The sequence below is a fragment of the Dipodomys merriami genome, unplaced genomic scaffold (genome assembly GCF_024711535.1).
Source record: "Dipodomys merriami isolate MVZ:Mamm:240054 unplaced genomic scaffold, mDipMer1.0.p SCAF_582, whole genome shotgun sequence".
NCBI lineage: Eukaryota > Metazoa > Chordata > Mammalia > Rodentia > Heteromyidae > Dipodomys > Dipodomys merriami.
Genome location: NW_027206160.1, coordinates 383,790 through 408,046, shown reverse-complemented (window position 1 = coordinate 408,046; position 24,257 = coordinate 383,790).

Genomic DNA, 24,257 nt, shown 5'->3' with positions numbered 1-24,257 from the left:
GTCTACAGATACAATCTAGTTCAACAGATACATCTATTCAACATCAAACGACTATATGTTAAAGGACTTCGAACCGCAGAAAAGAATTTGGAAAACCAGAAATTATTAGGATTAGGGAGAGATGTGGGTAAAAAATAGGAATAGATTGGTGTGGGGAGGCACAGGGAGAGTTAACTATGTCCTAATCACAGTGCAGGAAATGGGTTGGGTAGGATGCAAGTTGAGAGAGAGAGAAAAAGAAGAGACGGAAAGGGGAATAAAGAGAGACCAGAAAAAGAATAGAAACATAAAAATTAATGTTATTAGAGAGGTTAAAAGACCGTCTATTTAGAGAGGAATGTGAATATGTTCAGAGAAGGGGAGGGACATAGAGGAGATGTGAAAAACTTTAAGGATGGGAAAGGGAGAAGAAAAGATCAGAAGTTCAGTAGAGCTAGATAAAAAACAAAAAGATAATTAAGAAAGAAAGAAAAAGAGAAAGAAGACAAGAAAAGAAAGGAAAACTCTCATTCACGTATTCCTAAAATAAAAATTATAAGATGATTAAAAAAAAAGTTACTGGAAAACAATTATTTTTTCAGAAGAGGGAAAAATTAAAGATTAATGAAAGTTTTAGAAGGGAAAAAAATTTATATATATATATATATATATATAAGGTAACAAAAAACAAAAAACAAGCAAAAAAAGAAAAGAAGAAGAAGAAGAAAAAAAAAAGTCTTTTCATTTTTTTTTTGGGGGGGGAGGAGGGGGAAGATTCCTGTATCTCCCTTTTGTCTGCAACCAATCTCTTGTTGGAGTCTCTTGTTGGAGTCTCTGGTCAGCTTGAGGTCCTGTGGCTTGATTGGTTTCTTAAGTCGGTTGGTTGGAAGAGGCAGAAAAATGCTCTGCTTTACCCAAGATTTTGAGATCCCCCTCCCAGGTTAGTTTTCTGGGAGGGTGGTCTGCTTTGAGAGACAAAAGAGGGGGATGTGGTGATGAGGCTAGGTTCTGGGTAGAGTTGAGGCCTTTCAACAAACAGTAGCTTTTCCCTGGGGCTATTTTGTGATAAAGCTCACAGCGCCCAGCCTGGAGCCATTCTCAGGGTTTCTGTTTTTCAATTGATTGTGGTGGCTGCTAGAGGGAGGGGCAGCCTCTGGCTCTGGTTACCCAGTGAGGCAAGGCACTCCGATGGCTGGCGCCTGAGCTGGGTGACTTTTCCCTGGATGGAGCTGAGTCTGGCAGGTCACTTCTCCGTTAAGTTCTTGTGACCTGCTAAATGACTCATTTTATTCCAAGGCCTGAGCTGGAGCTAGCAGCTCCTCCGAGCTTTGTCGGTATCCAAGATGGAGATCACCGGTGCTGGGGGGGGAGGGGTGGCCTTCCCTCCTCTGCTCCTTGAGGAGTGAGGACGTCGGGCTTGTACTCACGCCGAGTCTTGGATCCTGGGTCGTCTCTGGTCTGCAAACAGCAGGATGAAGATGTTCGCTCCTTGTCGGTTCTTGTTGGTGTTGAGTAGAATCCGCTCGTCGGCTGCGTCTGGCTCCTTCGTTCCCGACTCTCTGTGTCTCAGGTATGACTCCGCGGCGGTGGTTGCCGCCGCCACCCCCGCTGCCGGAGCGGCAGCTGATGCGTTTCCTTGGCTTCCCCTCTCTTGTCTAACTCTCTGTCCTGTGATGGCACACTTGGTGTGATTCTCTGGCTTAAGACTGTTCACTGGAACTCTAAAACTACTTTCTATGCCAGAGCTTGTTCAGATTCCAGCTTCTCCTCTGCCATCTTCCCGGAACTCTTCCCTGATATGCAGATTGTAGTACACAAATAAATATAGATCATTATAGAGTGCAGGTAATGTCTACACATTATTCAGCTATATAGGCTACATTCCTGCCAATTCTTGGGTGTTTGTTATGCCTTCATGTAATTAATATTATTGTTTTCAGCCTTAATTAATTATTTATTAAATCAACCACTGTCCTGAAACTATAGCATACATGTAATTAATAGTATTCTTTGAATGTGTCAAAAAGCATTCATTAAAATCCATTGGCCTCCTAAATTCACTCTAATTGTATAGTAGTATTCAGAAATAACTAATTCAACCTTGCTATTCATAATCTTCCATCGGTATTCCTATGACTAGGAATGAGACTCTTAGATCTCTTAGGGGTCAGGACCGGGCTTCAAACACAGGGCCTATGTTGCTGTGTTGGCCTATGGCTTCCCTGGTAGCCTGCCAGCTTTCAGCAATGCCAGGTTACCAACATTTTTCAACCGTGTCATTCAGACCCAGTATGGTCACCTAGCAAAGAAAAAAATGTAAAATTGGCAGCCATCTGCAAATTGCCAGTGTTTTTTTCTGTTTTGCATTAAATTTTTTTTCCTGTCAGCCATTGGGACCCAGGAACCCACATTCGGCTATGGGTCCAGTGGCTGCACCCCAGCCTAGAGTGATCAAACCTGAGGCAGAACTGCCACTACCTGAGTTCAAGCTCAGTGCTTGACAAAATAAAAATACATACGGGAGTTCCAGGAAGATGGCAGAGGACAAGCTGGAGGCTAAACAAGCTCTCACATAGAAAGCAGTTTTAGTGCTCCAGTGAACAGTCCTAAGCCAGAGAATCACACCAAGTGTGCCATCACAGTACACAGAATTAGGCCAGAGAGAGAAAATCCAGGCAAGGAAACAGATCTGTCCACTTGTCAGCAGCCACCGCTGTGGCAGCTGTGGCTGCGGTGGCGGCTCTGGCCGCCATACCTGCAACACAGAGCGTCCAGGACAACAATTCCAGATGCAGCAGGCCAGATGATTCTACTCAACACCAGGAAGAACTGACAAGGAACAGACACCTTCATCCTGCAGATTGCATACCAGAGACGACCCAAGAACCAAGACTCTGGCATGAGTAGAAGCCTGACATCTTCACTCCTTCTCAGGGAGCAGAGGAGGTAAGAACATCCCTCCCCTCCCCACTACCAGAGATCTCAATCTTTGATACTGACAAAGGCCTGGCTGAGCAGCTAGCTCCAACTCAGGCCTTGAAATAAAACAAAAGTAATTTACCAGGTCACAGGAACTTATTCTGACATTCCAGGCTCAGCTACACCCAGCGGAAAGTGACTCAGCACAGCTGAGAAAGCTCCACCAGCCCCAGGAGTGGCTTTCTTCACTGGGGAAACAGAGCCAGAGGCTGCCCCTCCCTATAATAGCCTTGACAATCAATTGACATTCAGTAAACATAAACCCTGAGAATGGCTCCAGGCTGTGCTCTGTCAGTGTCTCAGAAGCTAGCCCTCCAGGGAAAAGCTACTGTTTGCTAAAAGGCCTCCACCCCACCAGAAACTAGCCTCATCACAGCATCTCCAAACTAGAAGAAACAGCCATCTCCCTCTTTTGTGAAACTCAAAGCAGATCTCCTTCTCATTGAACTAGCCTGGGAGGAGGATCACAAAATTCTGGGTAAACAGAGCATTTTTCTGCCTGCTCAAACAAACTGACTTAAGAGACCAACCAAGACACAGGAAAATCAAACACCACAAGCAGACCAGAGACTCCAACAAGAGACAGTTACAGACACAAGGGAGATACAGGATCTACCCATCCCCACCAAAAAATATCAAAGAATTCTTTTTTTGTACATTATATAATTTTTTTAAACTTTTTAAAATGTTAATTTTTATCTTTAAAAATATTTTTTATTAACTCTTTTTTTCTTGCTCTTATCCTTTTTATTTTAAGGGTATATGTGTGTGTGTGTGATTTTTTTTCTTTTTATTCATTTTTTGTTTAGCTCTACAGACTTTTGATCCTTTTCTTTTTTTCTACTTTCTTTCTTTCTTCTTTTCTTCCTTCCTTTCTTTCTTTGTTTCTCATTCTTTTCACTTTCCCTCTCTTTCGTTCAACTTTGTGTGACTTAATTGCTGTTCTGCTCATCCTCAGATATACCTGTAGTCGATTATTAGACATTATCCCCCATTTTGAACACACTTAATCCAGAAATTTATTACTCAGTTCAAAACCTCTTAGACTTAAATTCCTTAATAGCAGTATTACTTCTATGTACCTATATGATATTTTAAGCATTTTTATTTTTAAGTTTTTCACATCTCATTCTATCCCTCCTCTTCTCTTATCCTATCCTCGTTCTTCTCTGAATATTACTTTGTTAATTTGCATAATTTATGTGTTTCACTTTTAATTTTTAATTTTTGTTTCTATTTTTTCTTGCTCTTTTTTCTTTCTTTCTTTTTTTCTCTCTCTCTACTATCATTCTATCCAACCTATTTCCCACTTAGATATTAGTATTTAGTCAAGTTAACTCTCCCTCTACATTTCCACATCCCTCTATTACTATTTTTACCCACATATCTCCCTTAACCTAATAATGTCTGCTTTGCCAAAATCTTCTTTGCAGTTCACAGCACACTAATACATAGTTGTTTGATGTTCAATAGATATATCTGTTGAACTAGATTGTATCTGCAGACTTTTTACTTTGCAACTACAGACTTTGGTTGATGCTTGCCTTAAGATAGTGTTCTAGCACAAAACTGGTGTTTCATTCATACCAAATGGGCAGAACAAACCTGAAAAACACAAGAAAAATGGTAAATCCAGGTATCTCAATTCCCACTCTTGGTAATCAGGGGACAGAACAGAAAATGAATAATCCAGACGAGAGCTCCCAAAAAGCTCTGCAAACACTACTGGTAAACATGGTAAATGAAAAGATTGAAAACCTGCAAAGACTTCATGTGAGCGTGATAGTGAGAGAGAAAACAAACGAAAGATCAATACAGGAATATCATGAGCCTGAGGAAGCTACTCAAAGATTGATACAGGAATTGTATGAGCAGTTTGAGAATACTCAAAGAGAAATAAAAGAATGGTGTGAGCAGGCTGAGATCAGTCAAAGAGATAGACTGGAATTGCGGGAGTTGGCGTAGAAGAGACAAAGAGAAAGTCAGGAATGGTGTTAGGAGGCTGAGAACACTCAAAGAGAACTACAGGAATTGAGTGAACATAAGGAAGCTAATCAAAGAGTGATACAGGAATTGAGAGAGCAGCATGAGAATACACAAAGATCACTAAAGGCATCCATGGAATCTATAAACAGAGAGCTGAAAGAAGTCAGGAAGTCCACAAAGGGAACACTGACTGGAACCCAACAGAAGGAATGGGAGTCCAAGGAAAGCATAACCAATCAACTAAGTGACTTGAGAATAAACACTGAACATTAAATTAAGGAAGTAAATAAGTTCATAGAAGATCTAAAACAAAGTTCTAACAAAGTATTGGAAGCCATCAAAGCCAACCAACTAGAAGGAAAAGAAATAAATAACAAAGTAGAAAGTCTTGACAGTAGGTTAGACCATGCCTAAGATCGAATCTAGGCGGTTGAAGACAGCCTAGATATTATAGAGAAAGAACATACAACCATTCAAGAAAAATCCAGGAAATACGATAGATCTATTCAACACACGGAAGACACCATCAGAAAGCCTAATCTGAGGATAATGGGTGTAGAGGAGCACCTAGAAACAGAAGTTAATTGTCTAGCAAATTTGTTTAACAGGATCCTAGCAGAGAACTTCCCAAACATGTAAAAAGATAGGCCTATTAAGATACAAGAAGCTTTTAGAAATACAAATAGACATGGCCAAAACAGGACATCCCACTCTCACAGTATAATCCTTGCAGGATCAACTCAGACCAAGGAAAAGATCCTTAAAGCTGTCAAGGAGAAAATATCAATCACCTATAAAGGGAAACCAATTAGAATCACCTCAGATTTCTCAGCAGAGACAATTCAAGCAGGAAGACCTTGGAATGATGTATGCCATGCCCTAATGACAAACAAATATCAACCAAGAATACTATACCCAGCTAAACTCTCATTCATAACCCAAGGTCAATGAAAAATTTAAACAATTTATCTCCACCAAACCAGCCCTACAAAATATTCTTAAAGATGTCCTACACGTAGAAAACCAACAAGACCACAATAAAGGCCAAGAAACTAAACCCAAACTGAGAATCCAAGAAGCATAGGAAGAACTCAGTTGCCTCAGCCCCCAAGAAGGTGGATAAAATGGCAGGAACTCCCTAATACCTCTCAGTCCTATCTCTCAACATTGATGAACTTAACTCTCCAATTAAGCTGAATAGACTGTCTAGTTCCATTAAAAAGCAAGATCCTTCCATCTGCTGCCTTCAGGATTCACGTCTTGCTCATAAAAACAAAAACATTTTCAATATGAAAGTCTGGAACAAAATCTACCAAGCAAACGGCCCCCATTATCAAGTGGGAGTTGCAATACTAATATCAGATAAAATACACTTCAAATTAAAACTAGTGAGAAGAAATAAAGAAGGTCACTACACACTAATTAAGGGATATATCCGTCTAAATATCTTTTCACCAAACAACGGCGCACCCAAATTTATCCAAGAAACACTACTTTCCCTCAAATCCCAAATAGATCCAAGGACATTAATTGTTGGGGACGTTAGCACACCACTTTCCCCACTAGATAGATCAACTCGGCAAAAACTCAAAAGAGAAACTGCGGACCTAAACAACTGCATAGGTAAATTAGATTTAACAGACACCTACCGAATATTTCAACCAGCAGCATCAGAATACATGGTTTTCTCAGCAGCACATGGAACATTTTCCAAAATAGACCACATTTTAGTCCACAAAGCAAACTTGTCCAAATCCAGATACATTGAATTTATACCTTGCTTTCTCTCAGAACACAAGGGAATAAAATTAGAACTCAACACTGAAAACCACCAAAGAGGGTCCTGTAACAACGCAAGGACCCAAAACAACACACTGCTGAATCACGATTGGTTCATGGAAGAGATTAGAAAGGAAATTCAAGTGTTCATGTTATTCAACAAAAATGAGCATACAAACTACCAGCTCCTCTGTGAAACAGCAATGGCAGTACTCAGAGGCAAGTTTATAGCTCTCAGTTCTTACATCAACAAATTGGAGAGATCTGAAACCAAAAATTTAATGAGACATCTGGGCCTCCTTGCAAAAGAGGAGTAAAATAAACCCCAATGCGGTAGACGAAAACAAATAATTAAAATTAAATCAGCATTAAATGAATTAGAATAAAAAAAACACAGAAAGAATCAACACAACAAAGATTTCATTCTTTGAAAAAATCAAAGTGATTGACAGACGCTTAGCAAATCTTATCAGAAAAAGAAGAGAACACACCCATAATATGTATTATAATTTAGGTCAGGTGGTAGGAAAGGAAGTGGAAAACAATACTACATCCAGTAAAGCTGACATTCCTATTACATCACTAAGGAAGTAGTGTTAAGACCTGCAGGACTCATAGGGTTGTTGCATGTGACATTACTATGTAAAACACCATTAACTATCATCTCAGACATCCATAACATTCTGCTTTCATTTTCAAGATCAAGAGCCGAATATCTATGACTTTTTATTAATTGGGTGTGTTTCATAGGAAGGAAGAAGGAGGATTTGGTAGTTGATGATGGAAAAAATATATGTATTATCTCCTTGTCCAAATTTTTTGCAGTTTTATTTATTTATTTTTCTTCTTTATATTATTTTTTATTGTGAAAATACTGTTCAGAGGGGTTACAATTACATGGGCAAAATAATGAGTACATTTCTTAGCAAGCATTGTAGCCTCCTCTTTTGATTCCCCTTCCCATCCTTTCCCATCCTCCCCCTGTCCCTCCACACAATCCTCCCCGCTACCCTCCCCCACCAAAGTTGTAAAGTTCATTTTTCGACATAACGTCTTGTATATCTCATTGTTACAATGGGTCCACCTGTATCTCTATTTAAACGAAGTTTTGCAGTTTGAAAAAGTGCTACTGATGAACTCACACTTACATCTAATTGACTTGCTGTCTGCACAAGATGCATATAAATGAAGATATTTATTCTGTTGGATAGTCACATATATTAACAAAATCTATTTCTGGAAAATAAAAGATACTAGGTAAGAAATTATAAAGTATTGTCTTTAAAATGGTTTATTTTCTTGGAGAACAAAAAGTAGTATTGAAATGATTAGTCCAGCTTTCTTCGAGATTTTATGCTGTCTCAGTATCAAAATGTTCTCTAATTCCTGTAACATCCAAGCATATAAAACATGATTTGAAGATCTCAGTAGTTTTAGAAACAAAGGTACATAATACCTTCCTTCCTGCAGAGACCTGTGAGCACAAGTATGATTGCTTGTATTATAGTTCTCTTTTTTTTCTCTTTATCTCAAGTGTTGCAAATCTTGGTATATTACTCTATGTGTTGCATCAGCTTCTGTAGGTGAGATTTACCTCTACCTGCAATGTCAAAATGGGTTATGTGAGTTATTTCAGCTTACAAAAGTGAACCAGAATTGGAGAAAGATTATTTCTAGGGGAAGATTTCTATCTCATTGTCTGTGTCTAAAAGCTAACTTGTGTTCCCTTAGCCATAAAAATAGCATATTTCAGAAGGAGTCTTCCTTCAATTTATATACTGGAAGAATATAGCATGTGAAATTGAAGCAAAACTCAAATACAGCCTCATACATATAACACAGGCAGAATTATGCTAATATTACAATGTGATATTAAGATGTTAGTTTCTTACCATCTTTGTATACCATTATGATAGTTGACTATAGCACACCAGAATTAAACAAATCCTAACCAAGAACTTAACAAATAGATAACATTTTCTGTAGGAAATTATTACAATATTTTATAAATAAGCATTGTCCATGTGATCACTTGTAGGGTTATCTTTTCTATAGATGGGTTTAATCACTCTAGAGCATTGTATCTAATATCCATTATCATTATCCAGACCTTGTGATTGTGACAAGGAAGAATAAAATATCTAGATTTCTTTTTCTCTTTCCCTCTTCTCCTATTTCTACTGTGAATTCTCATCCTTTCTCCAAATTCGATTAATAATGGAAGAATGACACATTGTGGATATCAAGCAAAAGGCTTCAAATCAAGAATTTCATTCTTTCAGAAACAGATGAAGTAAATCAGAGTGGCCCAAGGAAGAATAAAATCAGGATTCTTTCTCCTCTCTGGCTTTCACCTTAGAGTCTGAACATGACTGTAAATATCTAATAAACCATTTCCCTCAACTAATTTTTTAAAAATATATGTTTTTAAATAAGTGATAATTTAAAAATAAATAGTAATTTGGTGTTTGTTTTTGGGAGGCATGAAATAAGACTGCATTAACAATGTGTGAGTTGAGAGACTAATTTATATCAGAATCTTATATAATGAAAAATAGACAATTTTAAGATAAATAGCTTGTAGATACATTTTTAATGTGATATACCCACAAGGTCATCAATTTTTTTCCTTTCCTCTCCATGCTGATTCATCTTCAATAAACAGTTCATGTAATTCAAATGGCTGCCTTTCTTTCAAAAATAGATTAGACCCAAAAAAGTTAGGAAAAGAGAACCAGTATTGGGTGATGCATTCCTTAAAAATAGCAGTCAAATAAATAATAACCATAATTCCAAAATAATAACAATCAAATGCTCTTGAAAAGAGAAGATTGTATGCAGAATATATAAAATGTGATAGTTCCAGAACTGCTTCAGGCATTCATGATTTCTAGTACATGACAATGTTTTAATCAGGATTAATTGCTTTCAGGGACTAAATTTTTTCTAGTTATATTTCATTGAAGAAATATCTTGTTCAGGTTAATGAAAGGATAACAGGTTAGAATAGAAAGAATGCTACACACACATTGTACATAGCAAAATACCTTCACAGAATATCTGTCTTTCCCACATACCTAATCCTTCAAATGTAGATTTGTATTATAATATGTTTGTAAAATAATAACCTCTCATTACCTAAGGAGAACAAATTTGAATAATTATCATATGGGGAAAGTATACTCAAAGGTAGTTAAAAGTCCCAGGTGTAGTTCAAAAGGGACATGATTAGGTAAGAACCATCAGAAAGATATAAAGATGCCACATTAGAAGATAAAGGAAAAAATAACAACCCAGATTCTGAATTTCTGGGAAGCAGAACAGGAGATAAATGTCTTTTCCATTAGAATCATTTGAAAAATATTTTAGCTCTGTGGGTGTCTCTATTTTAATCTAGTGAGACTTCTTTTAGATTTCTGTCCTTTAGAACTGTAAAATGGTAAATACGGATTATTTAAGCCAAATAACTTGTAGAAATACTTTACAGCAGATTTGGTTTAGTAAATTAATTCAACTACAGCCTTTTCCTAATGAAACTACAGGGACACCATATTTCCTAGTTTCTGAGAATAAGAAAAAGTTGCCACCAGCTTAGTACACATGTATGATGTACATACTACTAAGGGCCTTGAATTAATGAAGTCTCGAAATACTAAATAATATCTAAATAAGAAGCTCCCTATCTTTATTTTCATATTTGAGGATCACTAAGTACCAATATTATGTAGCAGGCTAAGGTAAGAATATGGAAATGAAATCTGTTTGCTAATATTATAAACATAATTTATGTCATGTTGAGTTAGAATTTCTAAAGTAATTAAAAAAGGTAAAACAGAAACAGAGAAATTAGAGAATCCACTAAAGTTATGGTCATCAAAGGATGGTATAGAATATTATAGGAACATTAGATGGTGAAAAAGAAGATAACAAAAATGAGTCCCCTGGAACAATGTGAAACAAAATCTACACCACAGATTGTCATATAGCTAGAAAATAGTTTCCACTATGCTGTCTTTGATATTTAAGGTTTGCTTACACAGCAACTTTCACCTCTTAGGAAATGACCTTTATTAATACTCAAGGCTTTGCGGCTTATAACCCAGAAACAAATAATGCTTCTAAATTTAAACAAGCATGATACTAAGTGTAACCTAGGCTATAGCTGATAAATAAGAATGATCTTCGGGAATAGTGAAACAGTCTTGAAATTTTTCATACCTTTCCTCTTCTCCAACATGAGAAGTTCTATTCAAGATATGTAAAACATTAATAAAGGATTTTTATATTTTTTATTGTTCACTCCAAAGCAAATACACTTTCCTCTTTGCAAGCCTGACTTTGGAAGAGTCACACCCTCACGATTATTTTATAGACAAAATTTTACTGCTTTGGCTTAGGTGTTTTCCTGCCTTTGGGTGTTGGTCTCTATTATTTTGGCAACTCCATGGAAAAACAAGATAAATCCATTACGCTTATATTGAATTGTTCAAAGTCAAGATGTCTTCAAACACAGTTTTCTGTTATCTTCTTCATTGCTAATTAAAGTTTAATTATTGCTCTTTAAATGCAACAAAAACGTGATACTTTAATGTATATTCTCATTGAAACTGGTGATTAGAGGAGTATCTGTGATTGCTTTTTTAATTGTTTTCAAGTATTTTCTATGTTGCCTTTGTTGCGGTCTTCTATCAGGAACAGAGGGTTACCCAAAAAGATCTTCCTAAGATATAAGATGTTAGGCAGAAAAAACTAGATGTATAATTAAAGATTTTCATCTCTTAAGAGACTGCAAAGCTCAGAAGACATTTTGCTATTATTGACATGGTTAAATGACTTGAATGTTTTGGATCTTAAACTAAGTGAAATTCATGTAAAATGTTACAGTTTTTCCAAACAATGATTATAGCTTATACTTTTTTGCTCCAATGAGATGAAATCTCTGATAAGGTTGGAGGGTATATCGATTTTAGGGTACAAGGGTTAATGTTAAAAAGCAAAGTGAAATTCCTAAAACAGCACTGCCTAACACATATCATTTAATTATACTTACGGTATATAAGTATTTAAACATACAAATATGAATTGAGTGACAAATATGTGATTTACCAAATTCAATGACAACTAAATCCAGAAAAAAAGTCTCTATATTTATATAAACTAGTATATCTAGTGAGGATTTAAAATTTTTAGAATAGATATTTTAACATTTATGTCAAAATATTTATTTTAATTGTTTATTTTTAGTCAGTTGTGGGGCTTGAAATCTGGGCCTGGACACTGTCCCTCAGCTCTTTAGCTCAAGACTAGTGCTCTACCCCTTGAGCCACTGTCAGTTTTTTGGTGGCTCATTGGAGATAAGAGGGTCGTCGACTTTCCTGCCTAGGCTGGCTTTGAACCATGATTCTAAGCTTTCAGCCTCCTTAGTAGCTAGAGTTACAAGCATGAGCTACTGGCTCCTAGATACATAATTATTTTTTACATATTTCTAAGGTATTGAGTGGTAATCCCATTTATTTATATATTGTGTAATGATAAACTCCATCATACCCATTAATTTCTGCATGTAACGTTTCTTTTTAGTGAGAATATACTAAAACGTATCTTCTGGGTGTGATGAAATATTTATTCTTAACTATAATAACTTTGTTTCTTGTGGTATACAATTAATATATTTACTTTTACTCAAAGAAGTCTGCTAATTTAAGTTAAATCAAACGTGATTTGTAAAGTGAAAGTAATTTATGGTTTCATTGATTGTTTTAAGAAAACAATTATGCCTTTTGCTTTCAATTATATTTCTGTGGGAATGTGTGACACTCATTGATTTAACTTTAAAATTAATAACAGTTATATTATATCAAGTTGATTCAAACTTGTATTTGAAAATTGTACACTTAATACAAGTATACTTCCACTTTCCTCTACCACATAATTAAAATAACAGTAAAGTAAAGATTGGTGTTAGCCATTCATGTGTATAATCCTAGAACTCAGGAGGCTGAGACCTGAATATTTTAGTTCAATGTCATTCCAAACAGATAAAATGTGAAAACTTATCTCCAATTATCCAGCAAGAAACATAAGGTGAGCATGTGACTCAAGGATAGAGTGTCATCAGCCATGAGCAAAAAATACAAGGGAGACCATTAAACATCTAGATCAAGCCCTAAAAATGACATATACACACAACAACAACAAAATGTACTATGATTATCAATAATGAAGACAAAATAGTAAAAAAAGATCCTGAGAAATATGTAAACATCTGGAAGACAGAAATCATTTGACAGAATTTTGATTCATGAGAGGGAAAAGTCACAGCCTCATTAGTACAATCTCATTGTAGTCATTTGTGTTGAAACCCGGATACTGGGTAACATGTGAAAGAGTAGATTGGATTACCTGACATAGGAGAAATTGCCTGTGACTATGTACCATCCCACTCGGCAATATTTAAAATAGTGCTTGTTAATTTAAATAAAACTTATTGTTAGAGACTGTTTGGTCCACACAGACTGAGGTCCTTATTTTGAGGCTTCAGACCAGTGCTTTTGTTTATAACCACTCCTGTTTTACCCATCTTCCCTTGTGCAGCTATACCTTACTTAGCTGGCACCAAGCCAAGTCTTTGAACTAGACACTCCTGCCTTAATGCCACCCTTTCTCCAGCTACAACTCATTTCACATACTATCTCTGTCTTAGCATTAGTTGTTTGCTGACTAATCCCCATCAGAAAACACTTATATTCATGTAAACCCACTATAAATAACCTAGTTAGAAAAGGGAGAAAGGGTTTAGCATTGGCTGAGGCTCTTATCTGTAGGTTTGCTCCCTAATAAATCTGTGCTACACTATCTCTTTTTTTCATGGCTTTTGAGTCTGACAAATGATTGATTTGGTTTGATGTAATCCCATTAATCCAGATTTACTTTGGAAATTTTGACCTATTCCAAGGAGCCCTCATGTTTCCCCTAACTCTTCCTGTAAGATTCCTAAGGCATCTGGACTTACATTGAGCTCTTCAATCCATTTGGAATTGATTCTGGTGCAGGAGGATATAAAATGATCTAATTTCAGTTTTCTTTGTACAGCCAGTTAAACCAATTTTTTGAAGAGGCTGTTTTTCTTCCATCCTGTGTTTCTGGCTTCCTTATTAAAGATTATGTGCCTATAGGAGTGGATTCATTTCTGGATCTTGAATTCTGTTGCATTGATGGAATTCTGTGCTTCCATGGGAAAGAATGGTATTACCCAATTCTGAAGAAATGGAAAGACTGGGGGGGGGGTGGAATGTTATTAAGTGAAATAAACAAGATCCAATTAAATATATGCTGCATGGTTTTCCTCATTTCTAATAACTAGATATGCCCATAAATCTACAAGTTAATCCAATAGATAGTAAAAGACAAATAATTAAACTTGGATATTATTAACAGCACTCTAAGCATTCACATGGCAAGAACAAGGGAAGCTATTCTTAGGAGAGGATCACAATGGCTTAATAGCTATGTGCATATGAACAGATAAATGTTGTTTATTGCAATGAACTCTAAGAATCAATTATATATATGAAATACTTATATCTATATATAATTTCAAAATATGTCACAAATAACTGACTTCTCTGTAAACTCAAAAGCAAATTTCTAAGTTTAGAAGATAAAATTGAGTTTTCAACACATAAAATAAAATACATAGGGGAAAAGGTGGGAGAGAAAATATAAGATGAAAAGTATAATAGCTAACTATTGAAGAATTCATAAACAATTTTCAAAACTATACAAGAGAGCTTAAGTACAGCTAAGTTGTAGAACGAGAGTAATATATACAAAGCCATGATTTCAATCTCCAAACCTAAAGGTCTAATGATAAGTTAATAAATAGTAATAATACAATATTTACTTGAAATAAATGCTTTTATATTAGAGAGGCCTGAATCCTGCAACAGTAAACAAAATACTGTCAATTCTTCTACCCAATGAAATGAAACCAAGAATGAAGAGAAAATATTTTCTTTTTATCCATTCCTTTCATTTTCTGTTTTCTTCTTTTCTTTTTCCTTTGGCACTACTGGTGCTTGAAATTGCTAAGGCTCTCACCACTTTAGATTATTTTTCAGGCAAAGCCTCCCTTGAGCAATGATCTCTTACCTATGGCTTCCACATCGTGAGATTACAGGAATATTACACTATATCTAGCTTTCTTTGTTTTTGTAGTTGTTTTACGAATTTTTTTTGTCAAAAGTGTCCATTATATCAGTCTTCTAAATCTCTGCCTCCTAATTAGCAAGGAATATTTCATCTCAAGTTTGGGAGCAAACTTGTTTTTAATGTAAACATTCAATATTGACATCTGTTTTCTAGATATCATTAAATTATATTGAGGTTAGTATGGATCTTTATGATGTTGTAAGAACACACATAATTCCCTTGAATTTTTTTCCAATTTATTTAAGTATTTCTATTATACATCACAAATACGACATTAATATTTCACAAGTACCTTATGGAGACTTCAGTTACTTTATTTTGTGACATATTAACCTCAATATAATTTTATCAAGTCTATATGAATATACAATATTTACAGATACATTATTTAGAGAATTAATTCATAATGTTTACTTTTAATATTTTTTGGTAAGTACTTGGGTTCAAATTCAGAGCCTTGCATTTGCCAGGCAGGCACCTTACCACTTGAATCATGCCACATCCAGTAATTTTTGCTTTGATAATTTTTGATATAGAATCTTGCATTTGTTTATTCCTAGGCTACCTAGATACTGAAATTCCTAGTTGTATGTCCAGTAATAGGTAGGATGACATCCACACATTGGCACATCCAGATTTTATTGATTGAGATGGAGGTCTCTTGTATGTTTTTCAGTTTGACCTTGAACTGCGACTATCCAAGTTTCTATTTTCAGAGTAGCTAGGATTATAGGTATAAATCACCTCATTTGGCTTCTATTATTTATGTTTATGAAAAGTCTGAAAATATGAGAAAATCATCTAGAGGTTACTGCCATACCAGATTCTAAGTTATTCATTTGTTTGTTCTTTCACAAACTGTTATGTGGCAAACTATTTTATATAGTAATATGGCACATCAATAATACAAATATATATTGCTAATGCCATTTTAAACAGCTGTGATGATCTAATTTCTACTTGTGGATTTGTTTCCTGGGAAAACATCCTGAGTACATAGGTCAAAAATTTGATATTCCTAACAAACAAAAATTTGCTTCCATTATGATCAGCAGTTTGCAAAGAGGGGTTCCATGCCTGTAGAGGAGACTGGTCACAGGGGAATTCCCTGCTGTAACTCTAAAATATATCTTATCTTTTCAAACTAGCAGAATGGTAAAATTTGTCAAAATTATTATATGGGAACATTCTTGATCTGATAAAGAGTACTGCATTAGAATGAAAGTATTCCCAGTTGCTCTGAAATCAGGCAAAGATGTGATTAATTTTTATTCAAACACATAGGGGTTCCGTGAAGATGGCGGAGGAGAAGCTGGAGTCTAAACAAGCTCTCGCAAACAAAGCAGTTTTAGAGTTCCAGTGAAGAGTCCTAAGCCAGAGAACACACCAAGTATGCCATCACAGTACAGACAGTCAGACCAGAGAGGGAAAATCCAGTCAAGGAGACACATCTGAGCTCTTGCCAGCTGCCGCTGCAGCAGTGGCAGCAGTGGCAGCAGCGATCGCAGGCACCATACCTGAACCACAGAGAGTCCAGGACGAAGGAGCCAGAAGCAGCAGGCGAGCGGAATCTACTCAACACCAGCAAGAACCGACAAGGAGCAGACATCTTCATCCTGCAGTTCACAGACCAGAGATGATCCAGGAACCAAGACTCGGCATAAGTATAAGCCTAACATCCTCACTCCTTCTCAGGGAGCAGAGGAGGGAAGGCCACCCCTCCACCTCCCAGTACCGGAGATCTCCATCTTGGATACCAACAAAGCTCAGCGGAGCTGCTAGCTCCAACTCAAGCCTTGGAATAAAACGAGTCATTTAGCAGATCACAAGAACTTAACGGCGGCGTGACTTGCCAGACTCAGCTCCACCCAGCTCCGGCTCTAGCCCAAGGAGTGGCTTTCTTCACTGGGTAATCAGACCCAGAGGCTGACCCTCCCTCTAGCAGCCACGACAATCAATTGAAATTCAGTAAACAGAAACCCTGAGAATGGCTCCAGGCTGGGCTCTGTGAGTTTTTCACAAACTAGCCCCCGGGAAAAGCCACTGTTTGTTGAAAGGCCTCAATTCTACCCAGAACGTAGCCTCATCACTGCATCCCCCTCTTTGGTGATATTCAAAGTAGATCTGCCTCCCATTGAACTAGCCTGGCAGGAGGATAGCAAAATCATGGGTAAAGCAGAGCATTTTTCTGCCTGTTCGAACAAACTGACTTAAGAAACCAACCAAGCAGCAGAACCACAAGCAGACCAGAGACTCCAACAAGAGGCTGTTTATGGACACAAGGGAGATACAGGATTTTTCCCACCCCTCCCAAAAAAATCAAAGAAGTTTTTTCTTCTTTTTTTTTTGGTACCTTATATAAATTTTTTTCTCTTTTCTAAAACTCTTTTTAATCTTTAATTTTTGCCTTTTTTGAAAAAAAATTGTTTTCCAGTAACTTTTTTTCCTCTTATAATTTTTATTTTAGGGATATGTGTGTGTGTTTTTCTTTCTTTTTTTGTTTTCTTTCTCTTTTTTTTCTTTTTAAATTATCTTTTTGTTTTTTGTTTAGTTCTACTGAACTTCTGTTCTTTTTTCTTCCTTTCTTATCCTTTTCACCTTTTTCTCTCTTTCGTTCTTCTTTATGTGACTTAATTCTTGTCCTGCACATCCTCAGATAAACCCATAGTCTATTCAAACACAAAGCAATGAAGAAAAATATAAAATTCTTGTCAAATAGCTTTTATTCATAATATATAAAGAACTCTTAATACATGAATCATACAATAAATAACCCAATTAAGCAGATACAGAGAGAAGGCAAATAAGCACATCAAAAACCCATACATTACAATACTATTGTAGAAATTCTTCCAAATGGGTTCAAATAATGCTTTCTGGAATGTAAGGAATGTTAATAATTTCACTATCTTGAGTCTTAAAAATGATAATTTAAAGGGAAATACATAAAGAACTTCAGAATTCAGGGAATTCTTGTTTCATGTTCTGTCCATAATACTTCACAAAACGTATATTCTTTTTTTGGGGGGGGGTCCATTTGTGGGGCCTGAACTCGGATTGGGAGCTGTCCCTCAGCTCTTCAGCTCAAGGCTAGTGCTCTACCACTTGAGCCACATGCCACTTGCAGCTTTTTTTCTTTTTGCATATTTGGTGCTGAGGAATCGAACCCAGGGCCTCAGGCATGTAAGTCAAGTGCTCAACCACTGAACCACCTTCCAAGGTATATTCTTTAATTCTCAAAAACAGATGACTACTCTAAGAAACATGTAAAATGTCACCCAGCTAACACAAGAGTTTTAGATATTAGTATGGTCACGGGGTTTCCAAATCATGAATTAAATCTGAGCCATGGATCCTGGTTCTGCTCAAACTCAATTGTCATTTACACATCAGCCTTCAGAAACACACCAACTCTCCTCGTGCATCCATTTCTGCATTTTTAAAATGAAGATAACATTCTTCCAACCCTAGAAGATGAGATAGGTAACACCATCAGATGACACAGAACACATTTTTGCATTATTGTGATTTATCCAACAATTGTTGAATAGCTTCTATAAAAATCTATGAAAAAATTATCTTACAGCTTTTATAAAAATCTCAACCATAATTTTATTGGTTTAACACCTTGCTTGAAATTGTATACCAAATAGCAACAGAATTTACCGTAATTTTTCAAGTTGATAAATCAACTTAATCCTCCTCTTCTCTTAAGAAATAAATCCTCTTTATGAGCTCCTCACATTCTGACACATAGCTATGAAGTGCAATTTCATGAGCCCACTATCTCTCATTTTCAGCTCATTGAAATCTGATTGACAAAATTGCTCTGTTACAAAGCTGGTTGCAAAGAATTCCTTGTGATTTCCCCAAATGATGGTAGTCATTTTTGTAAGTGACTTTGTAAACATTTTAAGGCAATTGAAGAAGGAAATTATAGCAGAAAGTTGCAAAGGAAATATCTTGAAAATTGTGTTATAATCTTTCTTCCTTTTTCTTGTCTCTTTTTCTCAGGAGAAGGGATTGAACTCAGGGCCTCAAACTTGCTGGATAATTGTTCTTGATCCATACACCTAGCACTTTGTTTAGCTTTAGATTGATTTTCAGATAGTTTCTTATTAACTGCCTAGGCTGGCCTCAAACCATGACCCTCCTACTTCTGCCTCTCTTATCACCATGTGTCACCAGTGTGTTTTAAATATTGAAGTCTCAGTATTATACTTTTACCATACCAAATGCAAACCTACTATACTTTCCAGAGTCTAGCTCATAAGTATTTAGAATTATTGACATGTGCCACTATATTAAGCTGAATTTTCTTAAAGAGAAGTCTTCAGTAGCTCTTCTAACAAAGAACTATTCACTCACTTCTCTTTAGTCTCCAATTCTCTGCCTCTGTAAATTCTTTCTCATTTTTCTCCTCACTGATGCAGGCAAGTTTGTGATAACTTCAGTTTTCTTAATGTTTTCAAAATATTCCTTATTAGTCTAAATTCTTGATTCCTCATGTTCTATATCATAGTGATTTTCCATACCAAAAATATTTGATGCCTGCAATCCTATGTACTCTGGAGGCTGAGATGTAAAGATTTTCATTGGAAGCCAGATAAATATTTTCTATCGAAAAGGAAACTGGGTTTCTCCTATAAAAATAAAAAAAATTTATTTCATATTTTTTATAATAACAGCTTACAAATGTAAAGTTATTCAGTTGATAAGCTTAATAGAAACAAGGAATCAAACATGAATTTCTCTCAGGAAATCCAAGTCATTCATTACAACCCTTACTTGATTTGTGAAAGAGATGAAATCTCATTCAGAAAACATAATTATGTTTCATTGTTACATTCTCATTTCTGTCTTTATCAAAGATGATTCAGAGGAAGCAGACGTAAACAGATATGAGTCCTGGAACATATTGTAAATGCCAGCATTGAATGATCTCTCCATGGTTAGAAAGACAATCTTCACAAATTTTCACGCACCTGAACAACTCTTAATGATGCTTCGCTCTGAGCCTGGATGAGTTTTCCCATTTGTCCTTCTGTGGCACTGCTTCTGTGTCAGGTATGTGTCTTTCATTTTATTTGGCCTAAGTGGACTCTTATTTCTGCTTGCAAACATTCTGAGAAGCTTTTGCCAGGCCAAAAGAAGTACAAATAAAATTTTCATCCCATATTCTCCTCTCACAGTTCTCCTGTCCTGAAAAGTTGTTTACTGAACAAAATGGAACAGTGATTGCACAGTGATATAAACCTGAGCAAGCATTATCACACTATTAATAACAACAGAAAGGAACAAGTAGAGGAATCATTATCTGAGTGTCACCAGTATCAAATGACCTATTGCTCCACATGTTTAATTGGGACAACTAAGATGTTTTGCTAGCTGCCAGTGACTCACACCAGCAATCATAGCTACTCAGGAGACTGAGGTCTGAAGATTGTGGTTTAAAATGAGCCCAAGATAGAAAATCCATGAGATTCCTACCTCCAATTGACTACCATAAAGCTGGAAGTGGTACTGTGGCTCAAATGGTAGAGTACTAACCTTTAGCAAAGCAGCTCAGGGACAGCACTCAGGCCCCAAAACCAGCACACACACAAAGATAGATGCTTCTAGTTCCTGGCCATGCTCTTTTTTATAATGCTTCTTTTGGTGAAGATTTTGTAAGTCAAATAATCTCGATGCAAAGTAATAGCTATGCTGTCTTGGGCTTGTAGTCCTCTTCATCTTCTTTATATGTACAATGAAGAAATTTCTTTGCCAAACTGGTTCAGTGGGAGAATCCAGTCATAATATTCAATGTACATTTGTGAAAATGTGACCACGTAAATGGAGGGGGTGAGATAGAGAAGACAAGATCAAAAAAGAGAAGAGAAGAATGATCAAAAAGATGACATCGATCAAGATGGACTCACAAACCGACATATTAAATTAAAACTCCTTTGTACACTACTTATGTATCATTTTGTAAGTAGAAAAAAATGAAACAAGTGCTTCAGTGCAATCCACACATCTTAGGTATAGATTGCTCAAAGCTATTTCTTTTAAAGAATACAGGACAGAGAAGAGTGGAACAAATCATTTCCAGAATAAAACTGATCAACTCTACCCCAAAGTTAACATCAATAGTGATGTTGACCATAGACCCTTGATTTCATGCACTGAGAACACATTTCCTCTCATCCCCCAATCCTGGGTTTAAATTCAGGACCAAGATTCTGCCCCCCCCTGCCCCCGCCACTCATAGCTAATGCTCTAACATTTGAGCCACAAATCCAATTCTGGCTCTTTTTCTTTAATTGGAGATGAGTCTCATGTATTTTCCTGCCCAGACTGACTTCAAATCAAAATCCTCAGATCTCAGGCTCGGAATATAGTTGTCAGCCATCAGTACCCAGCTTGAGAACTCACTTTTCCATTGTAATTCTCCTTTCTGAAACTTCATAGCCACAGTCTTGAGAGAAAAGATTCAGAGAGCTGCCACGCCTACTCCAGTGGAGTCTGCTTAGCATGGGAAACCAGCTTTCAGACCTGAGAATGGGGTTTCAGAGACCCATCTCTGAGTATTGGGACTTCACTGATGTCTACCTCAGAGAACGGGGCTTTACAGAGACCTATCTCTGAGTATTGGGACTTCACCGAAGTCTACCTCGGAGAATAGGGCTTCAAAGAGGCCTACTCCTGGAAAGGCTGGCAAACCCCTGGGAAAGATGTGGTTCTGCTTTTCTTTTCTTTTCTTCACTGTATAAGAGTGCCTATTAATCTTTTACTGTTTCTGCTGCTCATTGTACTTACTCATGCTCAACGTTCCTTTATTCAAAGCTCTTTCTTAAGAGTGTTGACGACTCCAACATCTGATGAGTGTCTTAAAAATATGACTAACTCACCAGAGTTAAGTGCTACCCTGAAACCCCTCTTAATTAGGCGAGTAGACAAGTCATAAGTAAATGGGTTTCATGAAGTCACTTCAGCAGAAGGAATTGTCTGTAAGAGATTTACAAGAAGCTGTAGGCGTGGCTAGAACAGAAAGAATGTATGGCAATTGCTGAGATAACTACTTAGGAGAAAGAACTTCCTGTTCCTCTCTTTTATTTACTAAGAGACTTGCTAGATCTAGGCCTCCTTAACCTTACTATTAAAGAAGGAACAGCAAAGATCTTATGGGACAATTAAGGCCTCTATAGAAATAAGGTAATGGTTAGATGGTGACAAACATCGAAAACCATTATAGTTCTTAGAGATAAGCCGGAAACAAGTGCCTTTCAGGCGACCAGCTGGTGACCACCCAGGAATGAAGTCCTGCAGCAAGACTGTGTAACCTTTTGCCTTTTCAGGTGACCAGCTGGTGACCACCCAAGAATGAAGCCCTGCAGCAAGATTGTGTAATCTTTTGCCATTTCTTATGGAGACTTTTGCTATAAAAGTTTGTTATCCTCTGCATTAAATCGCACTCAGTATCCACTCCTAATGTGTGTGAGTTGTCTGTTTGCCATCTCCCCCCCCATTCCAGGTTCCTCCCCTAAGTATCATCCATCGTCCCGACAGAGCCGGTCCGCGGCAGAGAGCCCCCAATTGAAGAAGATTCTATAGAATGCCCTGTCCCATACTCCTAAAAAGGGAGAAATGCTATCTCTCTCCCTTTGATGAAATAATAGATGTTAGATTATTATATGATAATAATAGTAGATATTATTTTAATGCTCTCAATATCTACTCCCATCCCCATTGATACCAGGCTTGGTTGTAGAACTTACTTTGACAAATGACATGTGAGAAGTGATGACATGTGTCTTTTCTGAGCTTTAGCCCTTTGGTTTTCACTCTTTGCATCCCCTGGGAACCTCCAGCAATCAGTCTGGATCCCAGAATGGACACCATGGTGAGTGGAAGATCTGGAATAGGCTTTGTAGCATGAGAGAGAGTAATCAAAATTGTACGGTATTGCATCCTTGGGTCTGGTTTCCCATATTAAAATTAAGCTCACATTGAGGTCCCAGCTCTCGGTAGTCTAGGTCTCTTTCTCTCTATTCCCTCCCATTCTTCCTGAATATTTCCTTCTCATTCTTCCTGAATATTTCCTCTTTCTCCTCAGGTGACACCAGTTCTTGAGTCTCCTTATCCTAGAAACTGGTTTTAGGGTTGAACATTGTGGCTTTCTGTTTTACATTTTCTCTTAAGTGTTTCTTCACTTTTGTCTTTCTGGAGTTTTCAGCCAGAAGCTTCCAAGTGTGATGGATCGTCAGATAAAAACCCTCTGCCAGGGCTGAGAATGTGGCACAGTGGTAGAGTGCTTGCTTTACATGCATGAGGCCCTAGGTTCGATTCCTCAGCCCCACATAAGCTGAAAGCGACACTGTAAAAGCTGGAAGTGACATTGTTGCTCAAGTGGGATAGTGCTAGCCTTGAGCTGAAGAGTTGAGGGGCAGTGCGCAGGCCCAGAGTTCAAACCCCAAAACCGACCAAAAAAATTTTTAAACGAAGTAAGCCAGGCCCAAAGAAGCATAGGTCCCATGGTTTCTCTTATTTTCAATATTTAGTACATGTCTGAGACAAGCAGAAACTGTCAGATAAGTTGATGTTAGGCTAAATGTCCCCAAGATAAGAACTCAATTTTTTTTTCTTTCTTGTGATTGTTTCTATCATATTTATAAGATGATTTCTTTGTTGCTTTGTATGTCCCTCCGCCACGGTATGCCCCCTGTGTTCACTGCACTTGATGTTGGCATACTTTGTGCAGGAGAAGTGAAAAAAAACAAATTATTTAAATTGGGATACAGGTGGATCCATTGCAGCAATGAGAGTGCAAGACGTTATGTTGAAAAACGAACTTTACAACTTTGGCGGGAGGGAAGTCTGAGGAGGGACCGCTGGGTGGGGCGGGGAGTTGGGAAGGGATGGGAAGGGGAATCAAAGGAGGCCGCCACAATGCTTGATAAGATATGTACTCATTACCTTGCCCATGTAATTGTAACCCATCTGTATGGTATTTACACAATTTTAAAAAATAAATTCCTCTGCCACATCTGCCTTGCTTGCTTTCACTCCCCTCATGTTGGCATTCTAGGAGGCAAGAATAACATGAAGCTCCAGAAACATTTCAGATAGAAAAAGAAACCGCTGCATGGACGTGAGCAGTGTATTACAAGAGATTGGGGGCTGAACACAAGTAGAAGGGATCACAGCTTCAGCCTCAGCTGTGTTCTGAATCATTGCCCTGTTACCAGCTGTAACCCTTTGCTCCAAAATCTATGTGGCGAATTCTGCAATTCTTACTGAATCATCCACACACAGACTTATTTAGGCATCCAGTATGACAT